The 19,666-nt window shown below is 37.5% G+C and overlaps 1 protein-coding gene across 1 annotated transcript in view; it reads right to left on the reverse strand.

Annotated features, from left to right (window-relative positions):
- Window positions 1-19,666, reverse strand: part of PUDP (pseudouridine 5'-phosphatase) — a 79,903-nt gene that overhangs the window by 59,122 nt on the left and 1,115 nt on the right. The window lies entirely within an intron of this gene.

A 19,666-nucleotide genomic window follows, 5' to 3' on the forward strand; every position in this document is an offset into this window, starting at 1 on the left:
CACTGAAGGAGCAATAGTCTATTCCACTGAATAAAGCACGGTGCATAACTTATTCCCCATTCTTTTTCTATCTTTTACCATGTCTTTCAGTAGGAATCTGAGCCTTTCCCCTTAAGACTTCAGCAGTCAAACAAGAAAGACAAAAATAGCATTAACTATGCAAAAAAACACTCATCAAACTATACAACTGACACTAGAACAGATCTGAAGCTGCAGAACTGAGCTTAAACCACCCAGAGCCACTGAATAATTAGATGAAAGCTCCTGAGTTAGCAAAACAATCAGGAAGAGGGAAAGGGAGAATTTTAAGATTTTTTTTTTTTTTCTTTTTAAATAAATAACCTTTAGTAGACTTCTATCCTGCAATTTGTGGCAAGAGGTCAGTCTTGCAGTTCCCTCCCAACACCCTTCCATTCACCCTTGCATTACTGTGAAAGCTACTTTAAAAATGCAAGAACTACAGCTATTCCTGACGCCTAAAAGGAGAAAAAACAGCAGTTTAACAGCTGACCTCAAAATCACTTACAGCAGCTTAGCAAGAGCAGGGAAGAGGAAGGCAGGCAACAGAAATTACTTTTTGCACAACAGCCTAACTGTTACAGCACTGTCCAGAAAATGAGATTCAGCCTTTCAATCTTATCCTTAGGATCTAAGCCTACTTCCCTAACATCCCATGAGATTTTTTTGTTATATATGATACACACAGTCACGCACAAAACCGATGGGGGGAGGAGGCGTTTTAAAGGCATCAGCTGCCTTTAAAACAGTAAAACAGGTAAATGATAGTCAGTGAATCCAAATCAGCCTGGAGTCTGTTGACTTAAGGGCTCATCAAAGGGATGTGGGCTGAATCCCCTTAGCAAAGAGGGCCTCCTGTGGACATGAGGAACAGAAATGCTCTATACTTTGCTGCATTCCTTCCAAATGAGCTTGCCTATGAAGAAAAATGAAGTTACATTTACCAGCTTACAGGGACACCCATTTCAGTCGCTGTCACTGAAGGAAACAAACACGGCTTCTCCGCTTGCCCAGCCAACCGATTTGAGCTGTGCCTCCATTTCATGGCAGGGGGTGTTGGTGTCCCCAGCCTGCAGGCTGAACCCAAACACAGCCTGACCCAGCAAACCAGTCAAAGGAAACCCTACTGCAGTATTTGTGTCCAATACATTTGGGCTGATCTACTTTCATAAACAGTACTAAGTTCATCTTATTGTTACCTGGAACTTAAGGAAGGTAAAACCTATATTAAAATAACTAGCAAGCACCAAATAAAGGCTGATTCAAAATCAGAAGCTAGCTATTCAGTAAACCACTTTACATGACTGATAAACCATAACTTCTGAAAGATAAAGAAAAAATAGTGACTATAATTGCTGAAAATTAAAATTACTGCTCCCATTTGAGTAATGATTTGCAAATCATTATATTTTTGATTAGCACTTAGAAAAAAAAAATCAGTGAAATGATCCATTATTCATTTAAGTAAGAAACAGGCAGAAGTCTGCTTTGGAGCTTTAATTTTTGCAAATCTTTCTTATTTATGTTGTACTGAATATTAATGTAAGTACACTCCAGGATATACGAATATGCTACACAGCAATTACTTCACTAAGTCCAGAGAAACACACCGCCACTGGCTAACTCACTCAAAGCACTGTCAGTAGGCTTGCTCTTCTCTGATATGAGACATTCTACCACAAATTCAAGTTATTGCTAACAGGCTTAAAAGGAAAGTAAGTTTAGTGTCCAAAAAATAATGGCTGCATAGAAATGTTCCCAAACAAGGATCACATATTTGCCCCTCTGGGCTTTTACTGCTGGGAGAATTCTTCCATGGTAGCTACAGAGGAAGCCAATTTCTAATTTTGTATGCAAGGAAACATTTTACTTCTGTGGGGCGGGGAAGAAGCTGCTGAACAAATTCAAAATGCTCTTAGCTCGCATTAATAAAGAAGATATCTTAACGCTATCTTGTATTCACATATGCACCTTACTCTTCTTAATGCCACAGGGAACTGAAAGAAACAGATCAAGAATAAGCCATGCAAATACTTTTCTGATGCAGAGCTGTAAAAAAAACAGTCCACCAGCAATACAGCGAAGCACATGAGAAAGTAAGACAAGTCGGTACTTCAGTTCTGGTAAATGAGGGAACCCCATCTGAAAGAGACGGCAATATATACGACTTAATTAAAAACTTTCCAAACTACACTTACTAAACATCAATTATGTGACAACACCAAATTAATTTAAAAGGAGAAAAGCTATTGATTCATCGAAACTGCCTGATTCACTCTCAGGCATTCATGCAGGCCCTTAACCATTGGAAAGAAAAGAACACCTATGCATGCAGCAGTTGACAAAGTACCTACACCGGCCTGCTTGCTAGGGTGAATACCTGTGGCTGGCAATGACTTAGCTTTTCAATATGTGTATGAGAAGGCTGACCTGGGTAAGAGTTACACTGCCATTTGAGTGACTAAATGGGGCAACAGTGTTGTGCAAGGGCTATTTCATCCAGAAGAGCAACCACCAGCAGCTCCTGGAAGCACGGCTTACACCATACTTACAGGGAACTCGGCCGCTCGCCACAGGGGTCTCTCTTCTTCTCGATATATTGCTGACATGCAGCAACAGCTCATTGACTTGAGGAAAGCAAAACAGGGTTTAAAAAGCTGTTCTGAAATGAGATGCTCCAAGGCACTGAGATAAAATTACCACACAAGGTAGATGAAAGCAAAAGGGTCACTATGTTACTGAAGTCAGCAGAAAAATAACCAAATCTATCTACTTAATTAAGATGTACTTCCTTCAGGAAAAGTTACAACATAACCTTCCCTGAACAAACAACCCAGAAATGGTCTGTTTATCCTGCAACCTAAAAGCACACAACAATGGAAAAAGAAAAGTCTTCAAGACAGGGGAAAAGAATCAGAAAATGTTATCCCTCCCTACAAGACAAAAAAAAAAAAAAAAGACCAAAATAAAAATTATCTTCAGCACACCACGGTTGTCTTCAAATATTGATTTCCTTATTATCAAAAAGCTTTTGCTTGCCCAGGAGACTACATATATATGAAGACTCAGGCGAGCTGGGAATTCAACTTGTTTGACTTCCAGTGTTACATCTCTCTAAATCACTCTCTGGAATACAGCCCCAAAACCCAATTTCCTAAATAGTGGAAACATTTCAAAAGACAGAGTGACTTTAATAGAAAAGAAAAATATTTTTCCAGTGTGGCCTTGAACAATGTTCTAACCTTAATTGCAGCAATGTGTCAAAAATATACTGCCACAAGGGATGTGTAAAGGACTACAGATTAATAAAGCTAATCTCTTCCTTCCACTCATGAGTGTCTAAAAAATTTGAAGTAAATCTACTGATAGAGTAATATCTCTGTGGAGGTAACATTTAAGAGGAAAAAAAACAAACATCATCAATGTGCCTGATTTTCCAAGAGAGAGGCCGTTTGATCTTGGCTGGCTGCCTACTGTCTGGAGGAAAGTTTCACAAATAGTGCATGACCTGATCGCAGGATCTCTTTAATACCTGTATGCTAAGAACTCCTAACCCCAACTAGAAGCAGTAACACAAAAACATTTGGACCTTTGAGATTCATGTGGGAGGTGTGACAGAGCAAAATGAAAATTATTGTTTATGAGCTGTAACCACTGTTTGAAAACTGCAGATGAAACCTCAAAATCATGGTATAGGTACCAGTGTAAGGTTCTCCCCACACCACCTAAGTGTGGACATTTACCCAGGCAAGCCACCGTGGCCCTCTGAAGTCGTATGACCACAACCATCATCTCCCACGTCAGAGGCTGAGAGACTGGGGTCTTTCTCACAAAGCACTGACAGACCCCATGTGGTGACAGCACGAGTTTTCCCCCTTTCCCTTCCCTAGACTGCAGAGGAGTCAGGAGGTGGGCCCTAGCAGACTGTCCTGGGTCAGCGGGCAACCCAGGGCAGGACCACACAAAGTTTAACAGTAGCCTGTGACAATGGATGGCATGGATCAGCTCTTCTTGCTTCCTAACACCACAGACAGAAGCAGAGGACTACTTGGCCAGTAAGGCTTTTAACAACTACACCCCAGTGAAAGCGAGGTACCTAAATGCCGCAATGTTCCTGAGTTTTGTGATCTCAAACACTGTCAGCTCCCCAGCCCATGCCGAGGACACCCCACATGACAAGAGGAACCCTTCCCACTCTCAAGAAACAAAGCCTTTCTGCCACTCAGCTGCAGTACGACTGCATCAGTACCAGGCCTCTCTATGACTATTCCCCACTAAATTGCCACCTGTAGAGTTCAGTATGCAATAACAGTTCTTTAATAGGATTCCCTTAGTTTTCTTCATGAATGTTCACACCATAACTCTCAGGACAGTCCATGCCATGCTGCTGAAGAGCTGCAGTTTTCTTCCCGATACATATTTGAAATTTTCCTGAAAATCTTCGGCCTCTCTGTATGAATGAAATCTAGGTAGTAATACTAGTATACACTAACAGTAACAATAGTGAATATGTTAGCCCCTACTAGCTGGAAGACCTTGTAAGCATACTCTCAGTCAGAGGTCGGTTTTGAAAACTTCCAGTAGGTTATGTGATCTGCACAAGACCTCTACCTCCCATCATACAAAGTCCACTTAAAATTGCAGATACAGACTGATCAGGAAGACTGAACAAGAAAAGCAAATACGAGGCATCCACTGCAGTTCCTGTAAGACACGGAGACGTTTCAAAATTATATATTCAATGCAAATTACCTGTAAAATGGATTAAAACTAGCTCAGTTTGAAACCACCCCAGGGATCTCCATTTGGGAAAGAAAAAAAAAAGCATCAATCTCCCTCCACTATACACAAAAATAATTTTACGTTAGTAGAAGTGCTACAGAGATTTAAAATTTGGCACACATCAGGTACTTAAACATGGATGTACTGGACACAGTCCCAACTTCCAAATAAAATATTTTAGCTTTTAAATCTTTTCTCAGAGTGGCATTTCCTGGCAGAGAAGACGTGACTGAGAACAGATTCTCTTCTCAAGTCCTGTTTTTGGATCAAACTAGGCCAGTATTATGATACTTTATGGCATATATTCAGAGACAAGGTTTAATGGTGGACTTGGCAGTGCTAGTTTAAAGGTTGCACAAGATGATCTTAGAGGTCTTTTCCTACCTAAATGATTCTCTGATTCTACATTATGCTAATTGTAAACCAGAATTAGGTCTTCAAACATTAAAATCCATTTAACCTAAACTCTTCTATCATTTGTGAAAAAAAAAATACCTATTATTAGGGATGCTTTATTAAAAGGCATAAAACATATTCATGCTACAATCCTGAAAGAGCACAGTGATTACAAAAGGTTGCAGACAGAGAACCTCACTAACAGACCCAATTTACACAAGGACTACAGGAGAAATATAAAGCTGGAAGAAGACTTTCTGACAGTAGCTGTTAAGGTTGTATTTTCAGCTATCTCAAAGGGGCAGAGGCTGCATCTTACTTTCCTAGAGAGTGGTTCTGGGCATAATGGAAATGTTATGTTATGTTATAACTGTGTTTTAAGAATGTGACAGCTTAGAGTTACAAAAAACACGGCTGTGTATCCTGTAAATGAAATAAAAAATACGTGTTCAGAGACTCAAACAGTGCAAGAAACTTTAGTCCATCATTTCATTCTTCCATGTGATTAACGTGCTAAAAATAAAAACATATTATGGACTGTACTAATCGTCATTCCATTTTCACTCAATCTTTCTTCCCTTCTACCTCAGTTTGGCAAGCAGAGCTCAAAATTTACATCTTGATTCACAAGTAGCTTCACCCTCCTGTGGCTGATATTTAATAAGCCTGATGCAGGAGTTATTTCACTGGGGTGTGCTTAGTCCTACTGCAGCAACACTTACAGAAGACAGGCTGACAAAGTACATACTCAGTAAATATGTAAGAGAAGCATTTTTACTTTCCTTCCAAAAGCAGCCCCAATTTCCTTTCTTCTAAATAATAAAAAAAAAAAAAAAAAAGCAAGCAAACAAACAACAAAAAACACCAAAAACAATGTCTTTCTCTCTCTGCCCAAAATTAAGAACAAATCTACCAAAATCAATTAGGTTACAATGGTACAAGCAAGAAACAATCAAGTTCACTGTTTCTACATATAAATACCTTAAATAAGGTATGCATTTCCAACTCCATAGTAACCAACCTGAAATTAGATTTACAAAAAGAGAATCCATTGCTCCACAGCAACAATTTGCTATCAGTTTTCTTGTAAATAAGAAGATTGTTTCTAAAGGTGCATTGCAGACAGCTGAATAGAAAATGGTGAGAATTTTAAGGAAATGCAGGAAAAAAATTAGTCTCTTTGATGAACAGGTATGGTAAAAATAACTGCTAAAAGTTATTAATATAAGAATCACCTATGCAACTTCGTTCCATTCTGTCCTAAAGAAATGGTGCTTTTATTTTTCCATGGTAATGACAAGAATGAAATAAAGTTCTCTGTAGTTTCTTGTTATTACAAGAAATCACTTATGTTCAAAAAACAACCAAACAACAAACAAAAACATTTTGGTTTTGTATTAGTCTTCTCTATCTGCATAGGAAGAAGCAATTTTCAAATAACACAGTTGTAAAACAGCTTTCTAGTTGTATCTTAATTACTTATTAGAATATAGAACAGTTTCAACACACATCTCACGTCTCCTATTCCAAGCCTGAGTCCTGCAAACATGTAAGATATGTTTAAATAGAAGCGAGTTATCAGGCCAGGACATATATTTACTATCACATAGCTATCCAGGCTTTACTATTTATGTGCCTAGACCCCACACCAAGCGTGAGAAGTAAGCCTCCTTAGCTTTAGGTCGAGATAAAGTGCACTGGCAGTTACTGTGGAATAGCTAGCATGTGCTGAGTCCTAAATAGCTCCAGATTTCCTCCAAAATTCTATCAACTGTTTGTTCTGATTGTTTTTAAATGCATATCATTTATTCAGTAGACTTCTTTACCTATTTTCTAAACTCCAAACAATGTATCATTCATCCCCTAAAGGTCAGAAGAGGAATACAAGAAACAATGCTTTACTTCTTGGCTTTCTACTCTAAAGTATTTTAAATATATAGTAACTATGAAAGTGCTCAGGAACAGCAGTATTCAGCTGCATCCAAACAGATCCAACACAAAATCTAGAATGAAGCAAAAGTTACTTACATCTGGATATAAAATAACTCTAGAAAATGCCATCCTTAACAGACACTGTTCATTATATCTTCCCTGAGCTCATTCTGGTAATTTTCTCCTGGTTAATCTAAAATTGAGCTTATAATCAGCAAAATAAAATTGTCCATTCCATTTATCAGATACACTGAGCTGAGCCACTGGAACTTAAATGACTTTTAGACAAAAAGATGAATCCTAAAGCAATTTGACCCAGTACGTTTTGAAATCATGAGAAGCACAACTGCATGTCCTAGACATATAAAATTGCGTATCTAGCCAAATGGGGTGACTTTCATGCCTCCTGAATGTAAGGTAAAAGAATGAGAAGGCATACACATTGCCAAATAATAAAACAGCTGATCACCAAAGGCCTTTATATTCTGAAAATAGACAAATACCCTATAGGCTATTTCTAACCATTTCTGGATAGTAGTTTTCAAAGAGATTGAAAACAAAAATGCAAATTTGCTATTCCATCCACAAGCTGAAAAGCCTTTTTTGTTGTTGTTTGTCAAGAGCAAATCCAACTATTAAAATAAATTTACAGAATCTAATTGTATTAAGTGTTGCTATCAAAGAAAACAGAACTGAATGTTGTTAAACATATCTGCAGTGCACAGTCTAAAAAGCAAAGAGCAGTTTTAGTCACTAAAGCTAAGAAGCTGGACTTTTTTTTTTCTTTTGTTAGGTTGACATATTTCATGGTGGCACAGGTCTGTCAGCCTGTTATCACTTCTGCTATGAACCTGTAACTTCTAGAGCTTTAAAACTGTTCCAGTAAAAAATAAATAACAAGAGATGATACAAACATTAAATTTATTTCCTTAAGGCAAGAGATTTCTTCTGACAGTGCCATTTACCTTATTATAATTATCACTAATTCTAGAAAACATATAATGTATTGAGAGCTCTGCTCCCTCTATGGACTGTCAGAGAAGCTAAACTCAATCCTGAACTGGAAATGGGAAGCAGTTATATTGTCACTACCGAAGTCATCTAAATGCATCACCATCAGTCTGTGCAACCATTTCCTTGGTAGTCTACAAATGCCTCAAAGGCCCTGTTATAGACAATTCAAGTGGGTAATACATTTTTCAAACTTAGACTACCATTAAGTATGTTTAAACAATATTTTTATCACTGATCTTTGGAAACTATTTTATTGAATATTTGATTCATGTTTCTGGGTCTATATTATCAATACAAAATTTTCACAGTGTGGAAAAAAAGAAAATTCAGTATTTTTCTTATTTTAATTCTTTAGAGATATATCTAGGAATAAGGTTAGAACATCAATAGAATATAATTTCTTGTACATACATATAGAATACAAAGCAGAGAACTGAAGCTCACAATTTCAGTATGCAAGATGCTAAAAGAAGTGCATGTGAAAGGTAAGCTAAATCTCTACTGAAGAGGACACAGAGGAAAAAAGCATTCTGCTTTCCTTTTCTCTACATATAAATACAGAAATGTTTGGGTCAAAAAGCAACATTTGTTTTAGTCCCATGAAAGCTGCATGAAGGAAGAAAATGCGAATCTATTCCATGTTATGACTACAATATTAGAAATGGGCATGGATAAACAGAGGAATAAATTTCATGGTTTTGCTGTAAAACTTACAATACGGATTTTCTTTTTCCCTGTTAGCAGAAACTGATAAGGAATATATAGACTTTTCTCAATTAATTGAGGTGATGAGAAGGGAAGCGAGGAAAAAAAAAAACATGCTAATACAGTTTAATCACCTTTCACAATTGCTGGGGGTGTGTGAGGATGTAGAAAATTCATGCAAAGGGCAGCTTTAACTAGAGTAATGCCGACAGGCACCAGGTGCACAGATTCTGAAATGTGAACTCTTAAAGCCAAGAGCTATGCCTAGGGAAAACCAAGGAGTAGTTAATTCATAGCGTCGTAGAGCCCAGTTTTATTGTTAACTCATACTTACAGAAAGAAACCTGTTCGTGAAAATTTTGACATATTTTTAAGGCATTTTGCAACTTAACAGTTACTGTAAGTGGAAGATATCCTCTCTTTTGCATACATATAACACATGCACAAAAAGACATTCCCTTTACCTCTAAAGCTTTACCTAGGCACTGTAAATTTTTGTAGAGCACTGCAAATTTCAAAACTAGAAGCACACTACTTGAAATATTCTGAATTTCTTTGGGTGAACTCTTCTGTGTTGTTAAGATAGCCATTAATACCTATGGTTACAACTGTAGGTCCAATTTTGGAACTCACAGGCTACTTCTGAACCCTGAGACCAAGAAGCACTCGGGATGCATGCCAAGTCTTGCCCAGCATGCGTTGACTACCTCCTCTCTCCACCACCCTGCTTTCCAGGAAAAAAAGGACTGCACAACAGTCATGGTGCTACAGCAGATGCCAGTAAACTCTCCCATCAGGGCAATTCAGAGTTCTAACCTAACCCTCTAGGACCTAAAGCTTCATTTTTATCTTGCTCTTCTACAGCACTTCCAAGTGAGTGGGCTAATTACCTGCTCTGTATCAAGTTTCAAAAGATGGGCAGGGAAAAGTTCAGTTACTTTTAGAAAAAGGCAAAGTCAGCTTAAACAGTAAATTATGCACAGTCAGTGGTGAATCGAATATTTGAACAAACTAAATTTTACAACAGTGTACAATTTGCAACCAACTGCCACATAAAAATGTGAGAGTTCTAGAACACACAAACAGAGACATGATAGAATCACAGCGCTACTCCTTGCTCTTTATTCTTAGATGTCTTCGTCCATGGAAAATAAAGAAGCTTAAATTAAAAAAGGGAGGAAGATAAATACCACAAAAATATGATCTACAACTATAATAACAATGCAAGTTATTACACAGCAGAGTAGCAATTAGATATGTTACAACACCTTAGTGGCCTAAATATTTTCATTTTCCTGAGATATGTTTCCCAGGAAATATTGTTTTTAATTTTTAAAGACTATAAATTTATTGCACTGCAGTACGCTCTTTGCAGCTCCACCTCCCCTGAGCCGAAAAGCAAAGGACTTTTTGTTAGTCCAATGTAATGCCACAGAGAGGATTAAGTCCTAGCATAAAAAGATCCATCATTTCATGTGGTGTAATTTCTTGCAGCAATGGCCCTGTATCAGAAGTTATGTAAATCTACAGTCATTCATGCACCTACTCTCCACCCTGAACGGACAGGAAAGTCAAAGGAGCTTTCTGTATGTAAATTACAATAACATTTATCCATTAAAAAAATCTTGCCCATACAACAATTTATTAAAATGAAATTATATCTCAGTTTATTTGTGGTTCACCTTAAATCCATTACTTTCTCCCACCTTTCTGGTACACTATAATCCCTTTTAAAAAATAATAATAATAAATTTATGTTATTTTTCATTCCATTCTTCTCCCAGTGTAACTGCAATATATTTTCCTTTTCCTTAGAGATGTTCCTGAATGAATATTACCAGTGTCAAATTCATAACACATCCCAGTCTAAGAAAGACACTTCCTCTGATGACTGCTCAGTAATCAAATAAGGGTCTATAGTTCAAATATGTGGCAGTTTACATTACAGCGGATAAAACAGAACACAGCTTCAAAGACAGTGTCCAAGAAGACGCCCTGACACAAGCATCCAATCACACTGCATGGCCATGCTGTGAAAGAGAACATGAGCGAACTGGTATTTATGCAGAGCAGATGATCAATGCCCAGCAGCGAACAAGAGCTACTTGGCAGCAAACCCAGTCAGTTCAGCACCCGCAAGCAAAGGACGAGCGCATATCCTTGGAGAGCAAAGGTTACACAGGGGCTGCTGGAACTATTAAACCAGGTCAGAGAGCGAGTATTAATGAGCTGAGAGAAGGAGGTACTGTGTAACACTGTACTTACGACACAGGATAAAGGTCGTGAGTAAATTCCTAAAAATGTTACACAGAAAGACTTGGCTGACAAATAATAAAGTGGGCTTTCTTTTCAGTTGTCTTGTGTTATCCTCACAAGAAGAACCACTCAATAAGCACAGCAGAGGGAAAACTAGCAGCAGAGGAAAAAAGTAATATATGCAGTGATGATACATAACTGGTGCCCAAAGGAAAGCTTTCAAGAGACGTCTGCTACAAGTTATTTGATGACTTAAAAAAAAAAAAACACAAAAACAAACAAACAAACAAAAAACCTTAATACGCCTCAAAAGAGAATGGGGGAGAAAAATAAGAGACAAACATTCCTTCCTGGTTATTGAAGAAAAGGAAGTAAAAAAATGACATAAATAAAAAAGTACAGTTATTTCCCACCTCCGTGCTGAAAAATATCTTGATAAAGGTCAGTAGTAGTACCTCAATAAACTCTGGGTAGGAACACTGGTTTTATTATTATTATTATTAACATCATCATCAATATAGGGAAACAAAAGGAAAAATCAAGGTCAGGAATCTCTGCCAGAATCATTAATAAGATACAAAAATGTTCTTGGTTCAGTGCTGCTCAGTAGTGTTGTGATAGAAATTATGATCAATACAGAGAGGTACAGAAACACAGAACTAAATCAGCAACAAGTACTAGCAGGCTCTATACTGTCCAGATGAAAATTAGTTGTCCATAAGTAGAGCAACAGATACCAAGTCTGAAAGGAGAGGATATTTAGCATAATTGCTTTTGTGTTTTTAGCTAATATAGTTTCCTCATCTTTAAAAGAGCAATGATCATCTTGTGAGAATGAACATTACCATTATAAGTCGGTTGCCATTTTAAACAAAAGATAACAAATTGTTTAAAATAATAACACTCTCCCCAAACAACAACAACAACAGAAACTTTTATCAAATATTCAAGAATAAGATTGCCTCTTGGAGGAATATACCAATATAACTCAAGAGCAGAATTTGGCTGGTTCATTGTTCTACAGAGATAAATTAAGGTGTCCACTCTCCAAAGAATTAAGAATTCCACTCTCCAAAGTTCAATTAGCCAACTTATATCAAGGCTATACCGATGAACTGCAACTAGTCAGAACAAGAGCTGCAGAGCTGGGCCCACAGTGGCATCTCATGTAGCTGCCACCAGTACACAGAACAACAAATCCAGGGCTGTTAATGTCTTTTCTTCTCAAGTAAAAAGAACACTGGAATATGGCGGCTGGAAATAGTGTTATTGAAAGGGAAAATTCTATGCACCTTTTCTTCAAATGAAATTATGTTCCCTTTATAGCACCTTATTATTTACATTCAAAGCAAAATAATTGGAACTTTATATACAAAGCAGCTTATGTAGCCAACAATATAAAACCTTATCACCTACAAACACATTCCAAAATCTGCATTAAGGCACAGGAGGAGACTACTTTTTGTAAATGGTCAGACTGCTGTGTGCATCTTTAAAATCACTAAACAGAACCTTTAGACTCTCAGCAGCTTCACAACATACCTCTCCACTTGCTAAAGGCCCTCTGTGACAACTGGATGCGTGTCACATTATTAACACCGGAAATTTGAAATCCCTTGGAATTTATGTATTTAACATGTATTTTTTTCCTTTTAAAACCAAATGCTTTGGGTCTGCTGCAACTAATACATAAGTAAGCATCAGAACAGTACTGAATTTGTGTGTAATTTATGTGCAAAATTAAAATCAAATCATGAATCTTTCAGCTTGAGAGCATTCTGCTTAATTCCCCAGGGAGGAAAAAAAAAAAAAAAAAGATCAATGCTAATGCTGCTCAACGCATGTTGAAATGCGGTAACCATTACAGAAATGAAAAAAAAAAAAAAAAGCTATTCAACAGATTCTGGACTGAGTTCCAATTCTGGATTATTGCTATCAGAATCAACACCAACAGACAGACATGTGGATGGACAATTTTCAAATCAATCATGTGAATAATAAAAGTTAGATACTAGGATAGTACATTTGTTATGCCTTTGCCAAAATTCTCCTTATCATTAAATGAAAATGTTAGCTTTCAAGCACATGACAAATCTTATTTGCTCTATTTATGGTTAGCTAATTCTCAGTGAGGAGCTGTTCTACACATCTCCATAATTTGCTCACGAACCATATAAGAAATATCTTAATCTAACAATATCCTTAATCACTTTGTTTTTGCAACAAGATGCACAAACAGAACATAGAGGGAAGACAGTATTTTTGTTTCCTTCTTTGTTTCCAAACTAGGATGGAAATGGAGAATGGCAAGAAAGTAAGTTTCCACTACCTAGAAGCAGAAAATAGGCTTACAAGATTGCCAGTTTATAGCCCAAGAAGATTAATTCCTGCACTTAAGCCATAATAGAGGACAATCTAGAGAGGGCTGATGTTTAGTTGAATTGGTGCTATTTGTTCTGATGCGGAAGAAATAGAAAGCTGTTTTAACCTCCCATTCACACTGTAAAATAAAAGACAGCATGCACATAAGCAAACTCCAGCATGGAACTCTTACCAGTTTTTCCGTAACAGCAATCTCCTAGGCAACTTGTGCAATGAAATGAAAGTAAGAGTAAATTTCTGACTTCTGACCTTGTGACAATAGGCAGATAACACTGGAGAGACAGAAAACATGCCAAAACTCTTGTGGATCTCACAACACTACAATGAATTTAACTGCAAGTCTATTTCCTACAGATGAGAGATTCCCTGTATGACTAGCAGTGCATGAATTGTTAAGAAGTGGCACATGAGAATCTAGTCATCTTCTCCATACTAATGAGACAGCAGCTGCAAAAGGAGAAAACTTCTGATTCTTGTTGCCTGAACTACTCCTTACCCTTCTAAAAATGGTCACAACAAGAACAGCTGTGCCTGTATGGTACATCATGACTTTCAGTTATGCTGAATGTATCTTGCAAAACTAAGTTGGAACTGGAAACTCGCAAACATTGCCCAGTTTTTCAAGAACAACAAGAAAGACGACCCTGGTAATTACAGGCCTGTCAGTCTCACTTCAGTGCCTGGTAAAATTATGGGGAAGATTATTCTGAGAGTTACTATAAAACATTTGAGAAACAACACAGTCATTGGTCATGGACTACATGGGTTCATGAGGGGAAAGTCCTGCTTAAAAAATTAATTTCCTTTTATGACAAGGTTATCTACCTAACTGACCAAGGGAAGACAACTGATGTACTTTTTTTAGATCACAGCAAAGCTTTTGGAACTGTTTCTCACACTACACTTCTGGACAAAATGTCCAGCACACAGCTAGACAAATGCATGCTAGGACAGGCGAACAACTGGCTGACAGATAAGGCTCAAAGAGATATGGTAAATAGGGCTGGTGGCCACTTACTAATGGGGTTCTTCAGGGCCCCATTTTAAGGGTAGCTCTCTTTAATATTTTCATAAATATCTTGGATGCAAGATTTGGAGGTATACTAGACAAGTTTGAAGACAACACCAAATTGAAAGGAGCTGTTGACTGCGTAAAGGGTAGAAATGTCTTGCAGAAAAATCACGTCAAATTAGAGAACTGAGCAATCACCAACAATATAAAGTTTAACAAGAGCATGTGCTGGATTCTGTACCTGGGATGGGGCAACCCTGGCTATAAGTATAGCCATAGAAAAGAGGCTGTTGAGCAGCCCTGGTGAATGGGATATGTGGATTTTGGTCGACAGCAAGTTGAACACCAGCCAGCAGTGTGCCCTGGCAGCCAGGAGGGCCAGAACTCTGGGTTTCGTTCAGCCATGGCATGGGTAGGCAGTAGCAGGAAGTCCTGCTCTGCTCTGTGCTAGTACACCCTCAACTGAAGTACTGTGTGCAGTTTGGGGCACTACAGTATAAAAAGGACATAAAACTAATAGCATCCAAAGGAGGACAAAAAAAAGATGGTGAAGGGTATAGAGGACAAGACATATGAAGAGCAGCTGAGGCCCCTTGGTTTGTTCAGCCCAGAGCAGAGCAGGCTGAGGGGAGGCCTCATGGCGGCCTGCAGCTCCCTCACGAGGGGAGCGGAGGGGCAGGCGCTGAGCTCTGCTCTCAGGGGACAGCAACAGGACCCGAGGGCATGGCATGGAGCTGGGACAGGGGAGGGTCAGGCTGGGGGTTAGGGAAAGGTTCTTCACCAAGAGGTGGTCAGGCACTTGGACAGGCTCACCAAGGAAGTGGCCATAGCACCAAGCCTGGAAGAGTTCAGTAAGTGTTTGGACAACACTCTCAGACAGGTGGTCTCTATTTTGGGTGACCCTTTGTGAAGCCAGGAGTTGGACCTGATGATCCTCATGGGTCCCTTCCAACTCAGGATGTTTTATGACTCCAGAAAATCATAAAAAATAAAGTAATTGAAAATCTGAGAAAATTGCAGGCAAATGGCTATTCTGGACAGACATTTTAAGCACATACAGTTCTGTCTCAATGCAAAGAATTTGGCTAGATCTCGAATGGAAATCTAGGAGCCTTTCCATCCTGCAGTGCCACTGTCAGCAAGCCTTCACTTGGCAGAACCCAAGACAAAATGTCTGACATGCACTTTGCAGGTTTGGTGGAGGGGCAAGTCAGGTTCTCAATGACTTGACAGCATAAAGGTCCCTGACACAGACTCCACCTCTCTAGCTGTATCGGGATCTACAAGCAGTGCTTCCTGTTTCACAGAGGTTTTATGAAAACAAGCATCCGTTATTGACCTTCTGCTAACACAATTTTACTTCAAACTATGAAATAGGAAATAATGCTACATCGTTTTCTAATTTATTGTTTTTAAACTCCACATAGAACCCAATTCCTCAAGGCACAGAAACATTCACTTAACTTAAAGTAGTCCCTTCATTAGGTTGTATGCCTATTTCCTCACCTGATCATTAGCGCCCTACAAGCCTGTGCTCACAAAGTGTATTTGGCGTTGGCTGTCCACAACAGCGTTTTGAAGTATATTGTCAGGGAGTGTTTCCATATGTAGGGGGGAAGAGAGGGTAGTAGCTTCAGAGAATCATCTCTACAACATATGAGACACAATCCTTGTAAACGTGTCTTTTGGAAGTTGCTACAATTCTGCCAGTGTACATCATACATTAAAACAGCTTGTTTGTTTGTTTGTTTGTTTTTTAGAATTAAGTCAATTTTATATTTAAACTCAAGAAAAATATTTAGCAAATACTCAAAGTTGTTGGAAGTGATTAAAATAGTTCCAATAACAATTCCAAAAATGTACTTCTATTGTCACCAAATCAACGTGATATCATGTTTGTTACTTTTCTTGTCATTTTCTTTTTCCTTTATATTTGAACATTAATATAATATAATGCAATACAATATATTTTTACTAGCAGTCAAAAACATAAAAATTCATTTTCAGCTACTGAGGTCAGATAATTGTACCAGTCAACTGAAAAAGTAATAGGATGAAATGAGGGGGTGGAAAAATTTGGTAGACCCCTTTAACAAACCAGACACTCGGTTTTGAGAAATACAAAATGTAACATTATCATTTTGAGCCACTGAATTATGACACTTGGCACAGAAAAGCTATTGTCTATAATTATATAACAAAAACACTTGTCACAGCTCAAAAGACAACACATGCATTAAGGAATGTAGATCCTAGAGGGCATTACCCTAGTTGTATATTTTGTATAAAACCAATCAATTTTTCTTCTCTATCTTCAGTATTGGTTTCGTATGTTTTTAGAATATGCTAAAATTACAGAATTGGATAGTAAACGGTACTACTATATCACAAGTATTTAATTAGGTATCAAAGATCTCTAACTTCTGTTTGTTTTGGTGTTTTTTGTTTCTTTGGTTTTTATTTTAGTCAGCTAACTCTGTTCAGTATGTGTCAGATAAGCACACACACAAGGAGATTTAATGGTTTTAATTATACTACATACTAGCAGTTAGAGCAGTAGTCTTCTGTAGGAAAAGACTAAAGCACTGCAAGACAAAACCTACTACGCAAGTTCTGAGCATTTATTGTTAGATTCAAAATACTTTGCTGTAGGAAAGTAAGTAGCAATTTTACACTACAAAAGTGTTAGTTAAAAAAAATAAAAACATAAAGGTTCAGCAGTACACCAAAAATTAAAATTTTGTTGTTTCTCTTCCTCCAGGGTTACACTATACAGTTAAGTGAGCACCACTTTTAAACTACGTTAAGTCAATCTTTCTGCATATGTATAATACAACAGCATGTAACTGTACTATACTAGTACTAAGACAGACTATTATTCTATTACAGCTCATGCACTGCTGGAGATTCCTACAAAAAAAAAAAAAAAAGAGTGCTTGGATTAATTCTACCTGCTCAGTAACAAGCTGTCTACAGGTGCTGTTCACATATTTTATTTACTAAATGACAGGATTATTTTCCAATGTTTTAATTTCCTGGCAACAGCAACTGGAACAATGAAAAAAAAAAAAAAGAAAAAAAAAAAAAGAATAAAAATTCATCCAGCACAGCTCAGAGAGAGTAATCCAAAAAGAGAAAACGGCTGAAGAAGGAACCACATTGCTTGTAAGTGCTGAAAGATAGGATGTTAGATAATACTTGAAATAATAACACAGAAGGACTTCAAAATGATAGGATACAGTACTTCCACTGGCAGCCCAGGGGCAACAACCTCCCCATTGAAGGTAAGTTGATGTAGCAAGGTGGGGCTCAAGGACAACTTAATCAGAGTCAATTACCTTAAAGAGATGGTGGGAGTTAAAGTCACAGAAAATCAGATTCAGCGACAGTAGACCTCACTTTAGTAACATAAAGTACACGGATGCAGGCTCTACAGTGTAACACTGGGACTGTTTCCAACGTCAAGAACCTAGTGTCTCAGACCTCATTTAAAGATTTTACGCTCACCGTTATGAAATATTTATGGACATCTTGCAAATCTTCTTATGTTATACTTTTAACCAGAAGCAAGTATGTCAGCTACAGAAAGTAAGTTCACGGAACATTGCATTACATCAATTTAATGTTCAATTTTTCATCATACATATATCAATTAACATTTGTTTTATAGAACTGAAAAGGTTTAAGTGAAAACTTCCAAACCAGACACACGTTTTCACACACTAGTTCAAAGCGAGAATAACTGCAATACCTAAAGCTTCGGATTCTGAAAAAGGCAATCTGTTATGAAAGTACATTAAAAAGTTACAAAAATGTAGTTTTAGGCATCCATTGCTGAAAATTTTGGTTTGCTCTTTATGCAAGAAAGTTACACAACAAAGCCTACTGAAAAGAGTACTTATAGGCTGAAACATACATTAAGTCCTCTCAAAGGAGGTTTATGTTATGAAAATCGTCAAGGTGGTGTCCCTTTTACATTGCTGGAAGACAGTATTTTCAGTTTAATTTTACACACAATTATGGCTTTCTTCATAGCTGAAAGATTACTGAAATACAACACATTCTTTCTATGCAGCTTTTAAAATGGAAGAGATTGCATGTGTATTGTAGCATAAGAGTAACCAGGGGAACATAAACACAAAACAAAAAATACTTTATCAGTTCAAAGGACGCCCCATTTATATCGATAAAAATAAATTTTAACATCACGCATATACTCTTCAACCAGAAAGTGACAAGTATTTGTCTGGAACTGTACTTTAAAACAGACATATTTAGTAATGACAAGGAATACATTTATACCTTGAGTGTCTCAATCTTGGCGAACTTAGGTCTGAGAACTATAGAACTTTAATAATTACTTTCCCAGCAGGAGGTACAATTCATAATCTAGAGCATTTTTAATGCTTCTTGACTGCATGAACCCCAGGAGTTTGCAGAATCAAACATGATTCAGAAACTTTCTTTTTCCCCATTTGAAATATTACAAGAATGTAATTTCTAATTACAGACAGGATAGTATCCGAGAAGAATGTCTTTAGTTCCTAGAATAGCACCCAAAGCTAACGCACCAATCCCACGAGTATCCATATATAATAAATTCACTTAAAACTGATACGGAAAATTTATGTATCCATATCCTCAAGGCCTAAATATTCATAATGCTTACCTAGACTGGCCTGCTCAGGTGAGTATTGTGTGAAGGTGATTTTCAAAAAATACACTAGAAAACAGCAGTAACTATAAAAAGCCTTCCTGAAGCTCCTAAGTAAGAATTAAATTAAAATAATTGGTTCTGGATAAAACAACACGCCCCCGGGCTATTAGAGATCCCAGTAGTTATACTGCAAATGAAACTGAAACAACTCATCTTAATCACTGTTTTGCACAGTGTATTGAGACTGCTGATGAAGCAAACTGAAAGAAACCAAAGGCTCTAAATGCTTGTAACTATTCCTGGTAATGGGAGCAAGCCCATTTCTGGTTTAAACAATGATATCCTAATGGCCCTCACTCTGTTGTAGATGTGAAGGAAGGAAAAGACTGACATTTACTGAAAACAGAATAATCCTGTAGGATGTGTAGGAAGGAAAAAAACGGACATTTCTTGGAAACAGAAGAACTCATTAGACTTCACAGCAGTCTTTCTAGAGACTGCAACAATTTGAG

The sequence above is a fragment of the Netta rufina genome (genome assembly GCF_964035555.1).
Source record: "Netta rufina genome assembly, chromosome: 1".
Lineage (NCBI taxonomy): Eukaryota > Metazoa > Chordata > Aves > Anseriformes > Anatidae > Netta > Netta rufina.